The sequence below is a fragment of the Paramormyrops kingsleyae genome, unplaced genomic scaffold (assembly GCF_048594095.1).
Source record: "Paramormyrops kingsleyae isolate MSU_618 unplaced genomic scaffold, PKINGS_0.4 ups33, whole genome shotgun sequence".
In the NCBI taxonomy this organism is placed as follows: domain Eukaryota; kingdom Metazoa; phylum Chordata; class Actinopteri; order Osteoglossiformes; family Mormyridae; genus Paramormyrops; species Paramormyrops kingsleyae.
This window is the reverse complement of record NW_027325971.1, coordinates 122,755-133,141: the sequence shown is the minus strand read 5'-3', so window position 1 is coordinate 133,141 and position 10,387 is coordinate 122,755. Positions and strand designations below refer to the sequence as shown.

At 42.2% G+C, this 10,387-nt stretch overlaps 2 non-coding genes and 1 pseudogene across 2 annotated transcripts; all 3 read left to right on the top strand.

Annotated features, from left to right (window-relative positions):
- Positions 1–2,061: 2,061 nt before the first annotated feature.
- On the top strand, positions 2,062–2,253 carry LOC140585607 (U2 spliceosomal RNA). The gene has a single exon (XR_011987551.1). It is a non-coding gene; the product is annotated as a U2 spliceosomal RNA (small nuclear RNA).
- A 418-nt stretch (positions 2,254–2,671) lies between these two features.
- LOC140585610 (U5 spliceosomal RNA) lies at positions 2,672–2,802 on the top strand (annotated as a pseudogene).
- Positions 2,803–8,843: 6,041 nt separating this feature from the next.
- LOC140585601 (U2 spliceosomal RNA) lies at positions 8,844–9,036 on the top strand. Its single transcript, XR_011987550.1, has one exon. It is a non-coding gene; the product is annotated as a U2 spliceosomal RNA (small nuclear RNA).
- Positions 9,037–10,387: the final 1,351 nt, after the last annotated feature.

The following is a 10,387-nucleotide window of genomic DNA, read 5'->3' as shown; positions in this document are numbered from 1 at the left end:
CACGCTCCCGACGCAAGTAAAACAAAGAAAGATGACACGATTTGCTTTTTTGCCTATTTAACCTAATTTTAAAAACGTTAATACTTCTGACAATGGAAGTTTTGAAAAGAAGACAGATAACGGATTTAGTCAGTGTTTTTTTCATGATTCTACATAATGATTTCAGCGAGATATAAACTGAAATACACGAGAAAGATACGCGGTCGATGATGCCCTCGTCCCCAGAGCGTCAATAATAGTCACTGCATCATATTTATCGCTTTCTATATTTATATAGTCACAGTTTTTCATTTTTCATTCCATCTATCAATAAACTGTGAAAGGGATTTTATTGTTGCTACTTTTCTTGCGTTTCAAACTGCCTTTCCAAAGTGATGGGTGTGGGGTGCAGTGACATTCCAGACTGATGGGCCATTGACAGTATGCAAACTACTACAGGTGTGAGGACACCTATCTCATCAATATTCATTGTGAAGACCATTGACTTTGAGAAAAAGAGTGTCACTCCAAAGTTCTAACACTTTAGTAATCAAACTACATAAAATTTCAGAATGTCACTTTCACCTATGTGTAGCCAACCCCTGTGTCTATAAGCTTCAGAGCTCAAAAGTCTTACCTAGAAATGTCTATAATGTGATTTTTTACAATTTCTCAGCATGTCTGAAAATAGGTTTTTGAAAAGTATATGTTTAAAGTTGATTTTAACAAAAAATAGAATAATAACATTCTAAGAGGCCTCAGATTATTGGTGCTGAGTTTGTGCTGAATAAAAGCAAATGTATCACTTTGGGATAAATGTTTTTTAGATAGGTGAAATATTTTAAAATGTCAAGGCATGTCAGACTACCTCGAAAGTGGAAAAAAGGCCTCAGGCCCCAGGGGGTTAAGCACAAGAAGAAATTAACTAATTAGTCAAGCACAGGAGCTTTTCGGTTTTAAAGCAGTTCGGAAAAACCCGAAGTTTGCGTCCAGGATAGGCTCTGGACCCCACGCGACCCTGTATAGGATAAGCGGTTTCAGATGATGGATGGATGGATAACCCAAAGTAGCTCTAAGTGTCCGGGATGATATGGATTATCACCCTAATAGTATTTATTTTAAATAAAAATCCTTCAGTAAACACAGCAATTGAGCGTTTAAAGCAGAAATAAATTTCCTACATACGATTGGCCACAGACCCTCACATAAAATAAAAAAAAAACTTCAACTACTTTGAAGTTCTTATTGGTAGTCATACGGGAAAAAAAACTCCCTATCGTCAAATTAGTAAAATCGTTCGGAATGTCAAAAAATTACTCGTGGGACTTTTTTTTAATCCGATCCTCATAGTTCATTTTAAATTGCCTTCTGATGGTTAAATTATTCCAAAACATTTTTCCCCATTTAAAAAATTACCTTACTGCTCTTGTACTGTAACTGCTCCCGATCGTCTTCTGAGAAAAAAACCTCGTAACCCCCTCGCACGAGCCGCACTCTACCAGGACTCGTCAGCCGCATGCGCAGGTTGTGGAAGCCACAAAACCATAGGGATTTTACTCTGATATTTCGGACAAAAATTAAAAATGTATTTTAAGAAAACAATTACAACGACACTAAAAGTATCATACTGAATTATACATGGGATTCTCAAGTAGCAAGACTACAATAGTATTTTCTTGTAAAATGTACTTTCATGATCTTCGTTGTATTTACAAATTCAGAAAAACCTTCATCTTCTCCTTTTCAGTGCAGCTTATGGAGAGGGACAATTATTTTGCAAATTTATACCCACCACCACCATCCAATAACTCGAATAAGAATTAAGAACCCTTCAATATCCCAAAGAACCATATGACTAACACGTAGAACCATCCACTACATAAAATGGTTCTTTAGTAGGTTATGGTTCTTTATGGAACCACACAGACTTCTAAAGAACCATTATTTTTCTGTGTGTAGTTCTATTTGTTTAATATTATCTTTGAAAGTCTTATTGTACTGTGTTGGCATGATTTGCATAGTGTAGGAATGATTCAGCCTCATACATTGTGATTATGTGTTAATGTAAGTAGTACAAGCATAATATTTATTATTCATGTATTTGAGCTGATTTACATTTTGTTTTGGTATGAAAAGGTTATTTTGATACGTCCCCCATTGAGGGGACCACATATTAAACAGATTTTTGGAACAGGGAGCCGGAAGTGGGGCTTGCCCCGTCCGCTCCAGGCATCGGCCCAGTATTGCAGTGCTTCCAGGAACGGTGCACCTCTACTGCCCCTTGTTGTTGAAAGGCAGAACTGACTGACTGACTAACTGACTGAGTGGGTGACTAATAGACTGAGTGCCTCTGGATGGCCAGCTAATTAGCTGCATGTGCTGTGAGGGAGGGGCCCTGTCCGTGCGTGGCCCCCGTTTCCTTCCGGTTTTCTTATTTTTTTTTATTTTGAAGTAAGGTGACACGCTGTTTGTGTGGTGGACAGCTGTGCTGAGGTAAGGCATGACGTCATCTTTGCCTTTTGAATTTTCCCTCATGTTTGTTTAAATGATTGCTGTTTCTTGAGAGGACAGGAGGACAGGGAGGAGTCGGGGCCCCGACAGCGACAGCTGCGACGCCCCTGGGCATTCTACTCAGAGCGGGGGCGTCACGGAGACCCGGCTAACGGGGACCTGCTAAGCGGCAGCCCCATATCGACTCGGGTCTCTCTTCATCCCGTATAAATCTTTCGCTTTTTACTAAAGATTTCCGTTGGGTATAGTCATAGTTGTTTGGGTTAATTCTGACTACCACAAAAGTTTACAAGCCCTATTTTGGCAAGAGCTAATCCTAATCATTTTCATCCTTGCCGTTTTAATCACTCATGAATAGATGTTTGTTTTAAGCATTTTAAATTTAATTAAATACTGCAATACTAATTGGAGAAATACATCTTTTCCAATATTGTGCAGCCTAATAATGAAGTACTTAATGTCCTTAATGAAGATATCTAACAACATACGATGCAACATTCAACAGGGGGTAGTGAAGTGATATGTGGCAGATCAAAGTGCCAATTCGATGTGGGGCAGTGATTAGCATGTGGAGAATGCTGCAGCAGTATTACAAAATCAGCAACTCTTTTAAAAATAATAGTGATATAAATATATTATTTATTAATAAGTATATAGAATCAGTACACAAAGTATAAGTATATAAATATAAGCATATAAAGTATATAAGTACATAAAGTATAAGTATATAAAGTTTAAGTATATAAAGTATATAAGTATAAAAATCTTAAGTATAAAAATTATATAAGTATAAAAAATTTAAGTAAAAAAAGTTTAAGGGCTCAGAGGCCTGCTGCTCCTACTCATCAGAGTGGTTCTGTTGCTTGAATTTCTTCTTCAGAGCCTCTGCTAAAATGGCAGCAATGTCCTCTGAGGCCATGGGCGTCCCCTGCGTCAGTCCCCTCCTCGGCACTGGCGTCCCACCTGGCGACCTCAGCACCGGGCGCAGTTTAACGCAGGGCAGCTCCGCCAGGACATCCACCATGTTGGGGCCTTTGGTGGGTCCTGCGCCACTTCCCTGACGATGACTCGTCTTCTGCTTGGGGCCCTGGATACTAGCAGGTGGAGGAGGAGGAGGTGGCAGTGGAGGAGGAGGGGGTGGGAAACAGCTTGGAGCTGAAGTGGAGACTACAACAGGAGTCCCAGTGGTCTCCGAACTGCTCCGGGATATATGTGGGTCAGTCAGGGCACCAGCAAGCACGGAGATCTCAGACCGTAAACGGCCCACCTTGTCTTCGAGGGCTGCAATCTTCTTCCAAACTGCCGCCCACTCGGACCCTGCCTCTGCTGCAACAGGAGCATGCTGGTGATCCCCGTGTCCACTGGGGAGGTGGATGCCACTCCCGACCTTTGCAGGGGTTTTGTCATTTTTAGCAACCCCCGTTGCAACAGTCAAGGATGGTGCAGTGGGCTTGCGCACACGAAAGCTGGAACACTTAAAGCATCCCAGACAGGTGTGTAGAAAACCACGCAAGCGACTGAAAGGACCCTTTGCAGACGTTATTTAAAGCAATGGAACACAAACAGTAAATGAAGATCGCCCAAATCAAGACCAAGAGAAATAAAAATTACAGCTTCTGCTTCCAGATATACGTAGCAATAACCAATGAGCACGCAGAACCATTCGAGGTCAACTTAGCCGACCGTTTCACGTTCTAAAATTTACAGGATACAGTGGTACCTCAGAAGTCAAATTTAATTTTTTAATTTTTTTTTTCTCTCCCAAAATGGCGGCGCGTGCACACGCTGCGGCTTCTCTCTCTCCCGACTAAACAGTGTTTTTGTGTTTTTCGTCCTGGACGTTGCAGTGTTTCTGTACACCTTTGTCGCGTTTATCTGTTCTTAAGCCCATATATAGCCGAACATTTTTGCTCAACATCGGCAGAAACAAACTTTTTAAGTTAGACTCTGTGGACGCCGAAGAGCTGAATGATCTGGGTCTGCTCCGCAGGCCTACTCAATCACCGACCCCCACTCCTGCACCTCGCCCAAAATGGAGGTGCCTCAAGCGGCGTGAGAGAAAGCAGAAGAGGGATAAGAGCGGAGATATCCGAGCTAGGCTGGTGGCTTGCCCACACAAACCCGCTATCCCCTCCATCGTTCTGGCCAACGTACGCTCATTGGATAAGAAACTGGACTACATCCGACTACTATGTTCATCTCAGAGGAATGTAAAGGACTGTTGTGTTTTTGTGTTCACGGAAACATGGCTCAGTGACTGTGTCCCGGACCGCGGCATTCAGCTTGACCAGCTAACATGCTACCGTGCTGACAGAGTTGTCGTCGTGGGAGGTAAGACCCGCGGTGGCGGGCTTTGTGTTTACATCAATGACGCCTGGTGCTGCGATGCTGTTGCGGTCTGCAAATACTGCTCACCAGTGTTGGAGTTTATGGTTATTAAGTGCCGGCCGTTCTATCTACCGAGGGAATATACAGCTATACTGTTGTTTACTGTGTATATCCCTCCCACCTCCAATGGTAGCAACAGGAGGGAGGCACGGAATGAACTGTACCAGCACATCAGTGAGCAGCAGACAGCCCACCCAGATGCTTTTCTCATCTTGGCTGGGGATTTCAATCATGCAGACTTAAAGAGTGTGTTTCCCAAAATACAGCAACACATAGACTTTCCTACACGGGGAAATAACACACTGGACCTTGTTTGCACCACCCAAAGAGGAGCTTACAAGGCTTTCCCCCTCCCCCAGCTCGGTGCCTCAAACCACATTACTGTCATGCTAATGCCTGCTTACAGACCCCCGGCGACAACATCCCGGAGCAGTGCCGACGCCAAGAGCTAGCCCCCCCCCACCCCGAAGGGCAGCCCGTACTCAGTCACCCACTCATTCGACGACAAATACCCCCCCCCCCACCACCAGCCAGGGCAGACACCCAGACATCACAGGATGGCAGCCACAGCCCCCCCAGCTCCAAGAAGCCACTAGCCGCCCATAGCCCGGGGGCCCAACCCCACCACCCGCCAGAATCATGAGGAGACGAGACCACAGCCGACCACCCCCTCCTACATAATGGAATTGGCCAGAATGGACCAGAGAGAATCCAATTCGCCCAATTGTTTTTTTTGGAGGGAATTAGACATTCTCTCCAAACTTATGTGGTCTAGAATTAAATTTCTATACTGAGTAACACATAAATTATTTTTTGATTTCCAGTTCATGAAGATAGTTTTCTTTGCAATGCCTAAGGCAGTAAGGATCATGTGCACTTTATTTTCTTCCATATCTAATACACTTGCATCACCTAAAATGCACAATGTAGGTGAGGTTGGGATATAGCAATTAAACCAAATTCATAGATCTTCACATATCCTTTGCCAGAACTTCTGCACCGGTGTGCAGGACCATATGGCATGCATGTAGTTCTCTACAAAGTTACCTGAGCAGTGGGTGCATAGGTTTGAGTGTATAAGGCCCATTTGGAACATCCTTTGTCCTGTATAATGAGCTCTATGCAGAGTTTTGTATGGTATAAGCTGTAAGTTGGGGGTTTTAGTCATTTTGAAGGTGTTTAAACATATTTCTTTCCAAAAGTTTTGATCTGGATCGATGGATAGATCTTGCTCCCATTTTGAGGTTGGGAGGGAAATTGAGTCATCCATTTTTGACAATAACTTATACATTTTTTGCAATAATTTGGGGCTAGAAAGATTTAAAAATTCTAGCACCCATGGAGGTATTTCTAAGTTAAACTGATTAAGATTGAACCTTGCCTGAATTGCTGGTACTCAAGAAATTTACTTCCGTATTTTGAGACTAGTTCCTCGAATGAAATAAATTTTCCGTTTTGCATAACATGTTCAAGATTTCTAATCCCTTTATCATGCCATAAGGGAAAGCTCAATTTTATCTTTTTTCGGCAAATATCTGGATTGTTCCAAATGGGTGTTAATTTGCAGGGGATAAGTGGAGACCTAGTTATTTTTAAAAATTCCCACCAGGCTGTTAATGAGGTGTTAATACTAAGGCTCTTAAAACACTTATAAAAGGCAGATCAGACAATTTTACTTCTCCGCAGATTGCTTGTTCTAAGTCCAGCCATGGACTATCTACCGGGCTTGATTTGATCCAATTTGTTATATACTGCAGTCTGTTGGCTAAGAAGTAGTGATAGAAACTTGGTAGTTCTAGACCACCATTACCTTTGGCTTTTTGCAGAGTTTTCAAGCTGATTCGTGATGGTTTGTTCTTCAATAAAAATGACAAGATGCTTGCTTTAAACCAAGCCATAGAGGGTTTATTATTGATCATTGAGAACAAGTAATTGATTTTAGGCAGGACCATCATTTTAATGGTGGCAACTCTTCCAATGAGTGATATAGGTAGAGATTTCCACTGCACAAGATCCTCTTCCACCTTTTTTAACAAAGGAATATGATTCATCTGTACTAGATCTGAGAGTCTGGTGGAAAAATTTATGCCTAAGTATCTAAGGTTACCTGACTGTAAAGGAGTAGTAGTTGTGTTTTGGAAACTACAATTCAAAGGCAAAACTGTTGATTTGCTCCAGTTGACGGAGTAGTCTGATATAGATGAGAACTTATCTATAAGTGATATTGTCTTCAGAAGAGAGGTTGGAGAATTCCTAAGAAAATGTAATACGTCATCTGCATAAAGGCTTATCTTATGGTCTGTTTTTTCTGTTTGAATTCCTTTAATATCTACATTTTGTCTAATTAGTTTGTTGTTTTTAATTGTATTTGATCATTTTAATATTTCATGGCCAATTTTAATATTGTCACTTTGAATGTCAGGGGTTTGAGGAACGTTTTAAAACGTACGTTGGTTTTTAATCAGCTGGCATCTTCCCCTTCAGCATTTGTTTTCTGCAGGAAGTCCACCTCCGGGACCAGCGGGACGAGGCTCTCTTTTCACGACAATGGAAGAGGGGTAGATCCTACTGGAGCGTAGGTGGTGTCCACTCCTCAGGCGTCGGGATTCTTTTTGGCGACCGCGCCTTTGAGGAAGTAAGTTAATTTACCGCTCTTCAAGGCAGGGTTTTGGGAGTGGACGCCACATGGAGGGGACAGCGCCTCCGGGCCATATGCATCTACGCTCCAGTGGAGGCCTCGTCCCGTATAACTCTCTCTGAAGAGTTGTCCCCGTTCTGTGTCACAGATCGACACTTGATTTTAGGAGGGGAATTTCACATCGCGTTGGAGGGTAGAGAGGATGTCAGCTCAGGGCATTTTCGCCATTTTATTCGTTCCTTTAAACTTGTGGATGGTTTTAAAACATGCAACCCCAGCATGCTGGGCTTCACCTGGCATAATAGTCGCGGAGCCAGCAGTCGCATCGACTACATTTTAGCTTCACCCCCCGTTGTTTTTGAAAAGGTGTCCTTCTCCCCACAGTGGCCCACTGACCACTTGGCAGTGGAGGCCACTGCCTCCATAGACGCCGCTGTATATGGGGGCGTCTATTGGAAAATGAACCTGCAGATCCTGGAGGAGAGCGATTTTAGACACCTTTTCTTAGATCACTTCTCCGAGTGGCAGAAGGAGAAGCCTACCTTCCCCTCTGTGGCCGAATGGTGGGAGAGTGTGAAGGACGGGATCCGAACCTTCTCCATGCAGTATAGCAAGCAGCGCAGGATGGAGAAGAAATTCTCCATTCTGCAGCTGGAGAGAAGGTTGCGGGATGAATATGCCACTTACAACAATGGGGGCATGTATTAGGATGAATTCACGGACGATTACGTCACCCACATGGCATGGAATTAATCCTTTTACTATAATATTCTGGGAAGTTGTAATTGTGGATTAATTCTGATCGTATGTGGACTGATCGTCCTGAAATTCAGATCAATCGTCCATGATTCACCCCGAATGTTACTAGACTGCACGAACATGTTATTTACCGATCCCCTGTAAAACCTAATTTTTCCATAAATAACTTGGGCTCATAAAAAGAAACCAGGATGCTCATCTTGCATCAAAAGCATGCATTTGAGATGACATTTTAATTGTATAAATGGCCATATGTGTTTACTTAGATTTTAATGGTGTGTAAATATATTGGTTGCTTTTATTGCTTTTTTTTTTGCTTATTTTATGGTGAATGGTTCTGCAGATAGTTTGTTTAATACTATTTTAAAATATTTTCAGTAATGTCTTATTGTATTGGCATTCACTTGTATGATGTGGGAAAATTTCAGCCTGTTATATTATGACTATTTCTGAATATCATTGTTTTAGTAGGAAAATGTTTTTAATTCCCTTGTTGACAGTGCCAATTTTTTAAGTGCAGTTTCTATTATATGTTTTAATGTGTTTGTGTCGATGTAAATAATTGTGCAGAACTTTTTAATAAAGTATTTGGATCTGAAAAAAAAAAATCTGTTTTATCAGTTAAATATCTGATACGTCCCCCATGGAGGGGACCACATATTAAACGGATTTTTGGAACAGGGAGCCGGAAGTGGGGCTTGCCCCGTCCGCTCTACGCATGGACCCGGTATTGCTGTGCTTCCGGGAACGGTGCACCTCTACTGCCCCCTGTTGTTGAAAGGCAGAACTGACTGACTGACTGACTATATAAAGTACATGATCTTACCACACTGACATTTCTGATTTTGCTAACAATCATGTACAGTAAATTTAAAAGCTTTTTGTTTTGTCATAAATTATTTATGCTATTTTACAATGCAGATAAAGTATTCCTGTCGATACAAGGAGGATATATTTCTTTTCTCGATGGATGTTGTTTTGAACCTAAAGGTTGTTTTTTTGGAAGAGCAGTATATAGTTACTGCCTACATTTTTTGCTGTGCATGTGATTTTGATGAGAATATTACATTTTTATATCTCTGCGTAGATTTTTTCAGCAATAATTGAGTCTATCCTTGTGTATTTAAGGTTTTGGTAATTCATGATTACCAAATAAGATTTGGTGTCATTGTACAAATATAAGAAGATTCAGTGTGCAGTTACCAGGTTACAAATAAACAAACAAATAAATAAAATGGCATCAGAAGAGAAGTACGATGACAGTAAAATGTGTGAAACTAGTGGAATGTGAAAAATGTGTGTGCATATAAGTCTCCACATGTATAAAGCGGCTGTATAGCATAACAAAAAGGAGCAATGGATAACTGACATAAAGTGCTTACTGTCCATAACGACAATGAGTCATGTACGGCGTAAGATAAACACAACATGCGTTAACTTTGGATATGCATAATGCGCACACAAGAATCATATGTCTTTGGAATCGAGAGAACTATCAGATAACTTCAACAAGTTACCAAATGAATGCAAAATCAAAGATAGGCTATTAATTTCTGCCTGGCACTAACCTTGTATTCCTCTGTCACATGACCGGTGGGAAGTAGGACCCGAATGCAAGCTGTAGGGCAGAACCCCCTTTGCGGGGAGCTTTTCTGGCAGGCAGGCTTGGGCACAGAGACGCAAACAGACAAGGACAGAACTGGAGAACATTGGCCTGGGCACTTTACCAAACTAAGGAATGGGAAAACACAAGGCAGCTGGTAGTGACTGACAGAAGGACAGGAACATGAGGTAAGACTAATAAAGACCAAGTGTGGCTCATTAGGGCCACGTCAGGGAGGAGAACTGGAGAGTAAGGTTGACAGGACGGGCAGGCCATGACAGTAACACCCCCCCACCCCCCAATCCTGTGCCCTCCTGGTGCAAAGGTATCATTAAGGGGACACACAGACCAGGGCAAAACCAAGGACAGCAGGGGAGACAAACCACCAGGACACAACTCATGACAGGCCAGGTAACCCGACAGGGATGCAGACTAGGGACCAAAAGACAAACAGCGGGTGTCAGTGGCAACAAAGGAAACAGAAGAAGGAGACAAAGGGAGGGATTGGG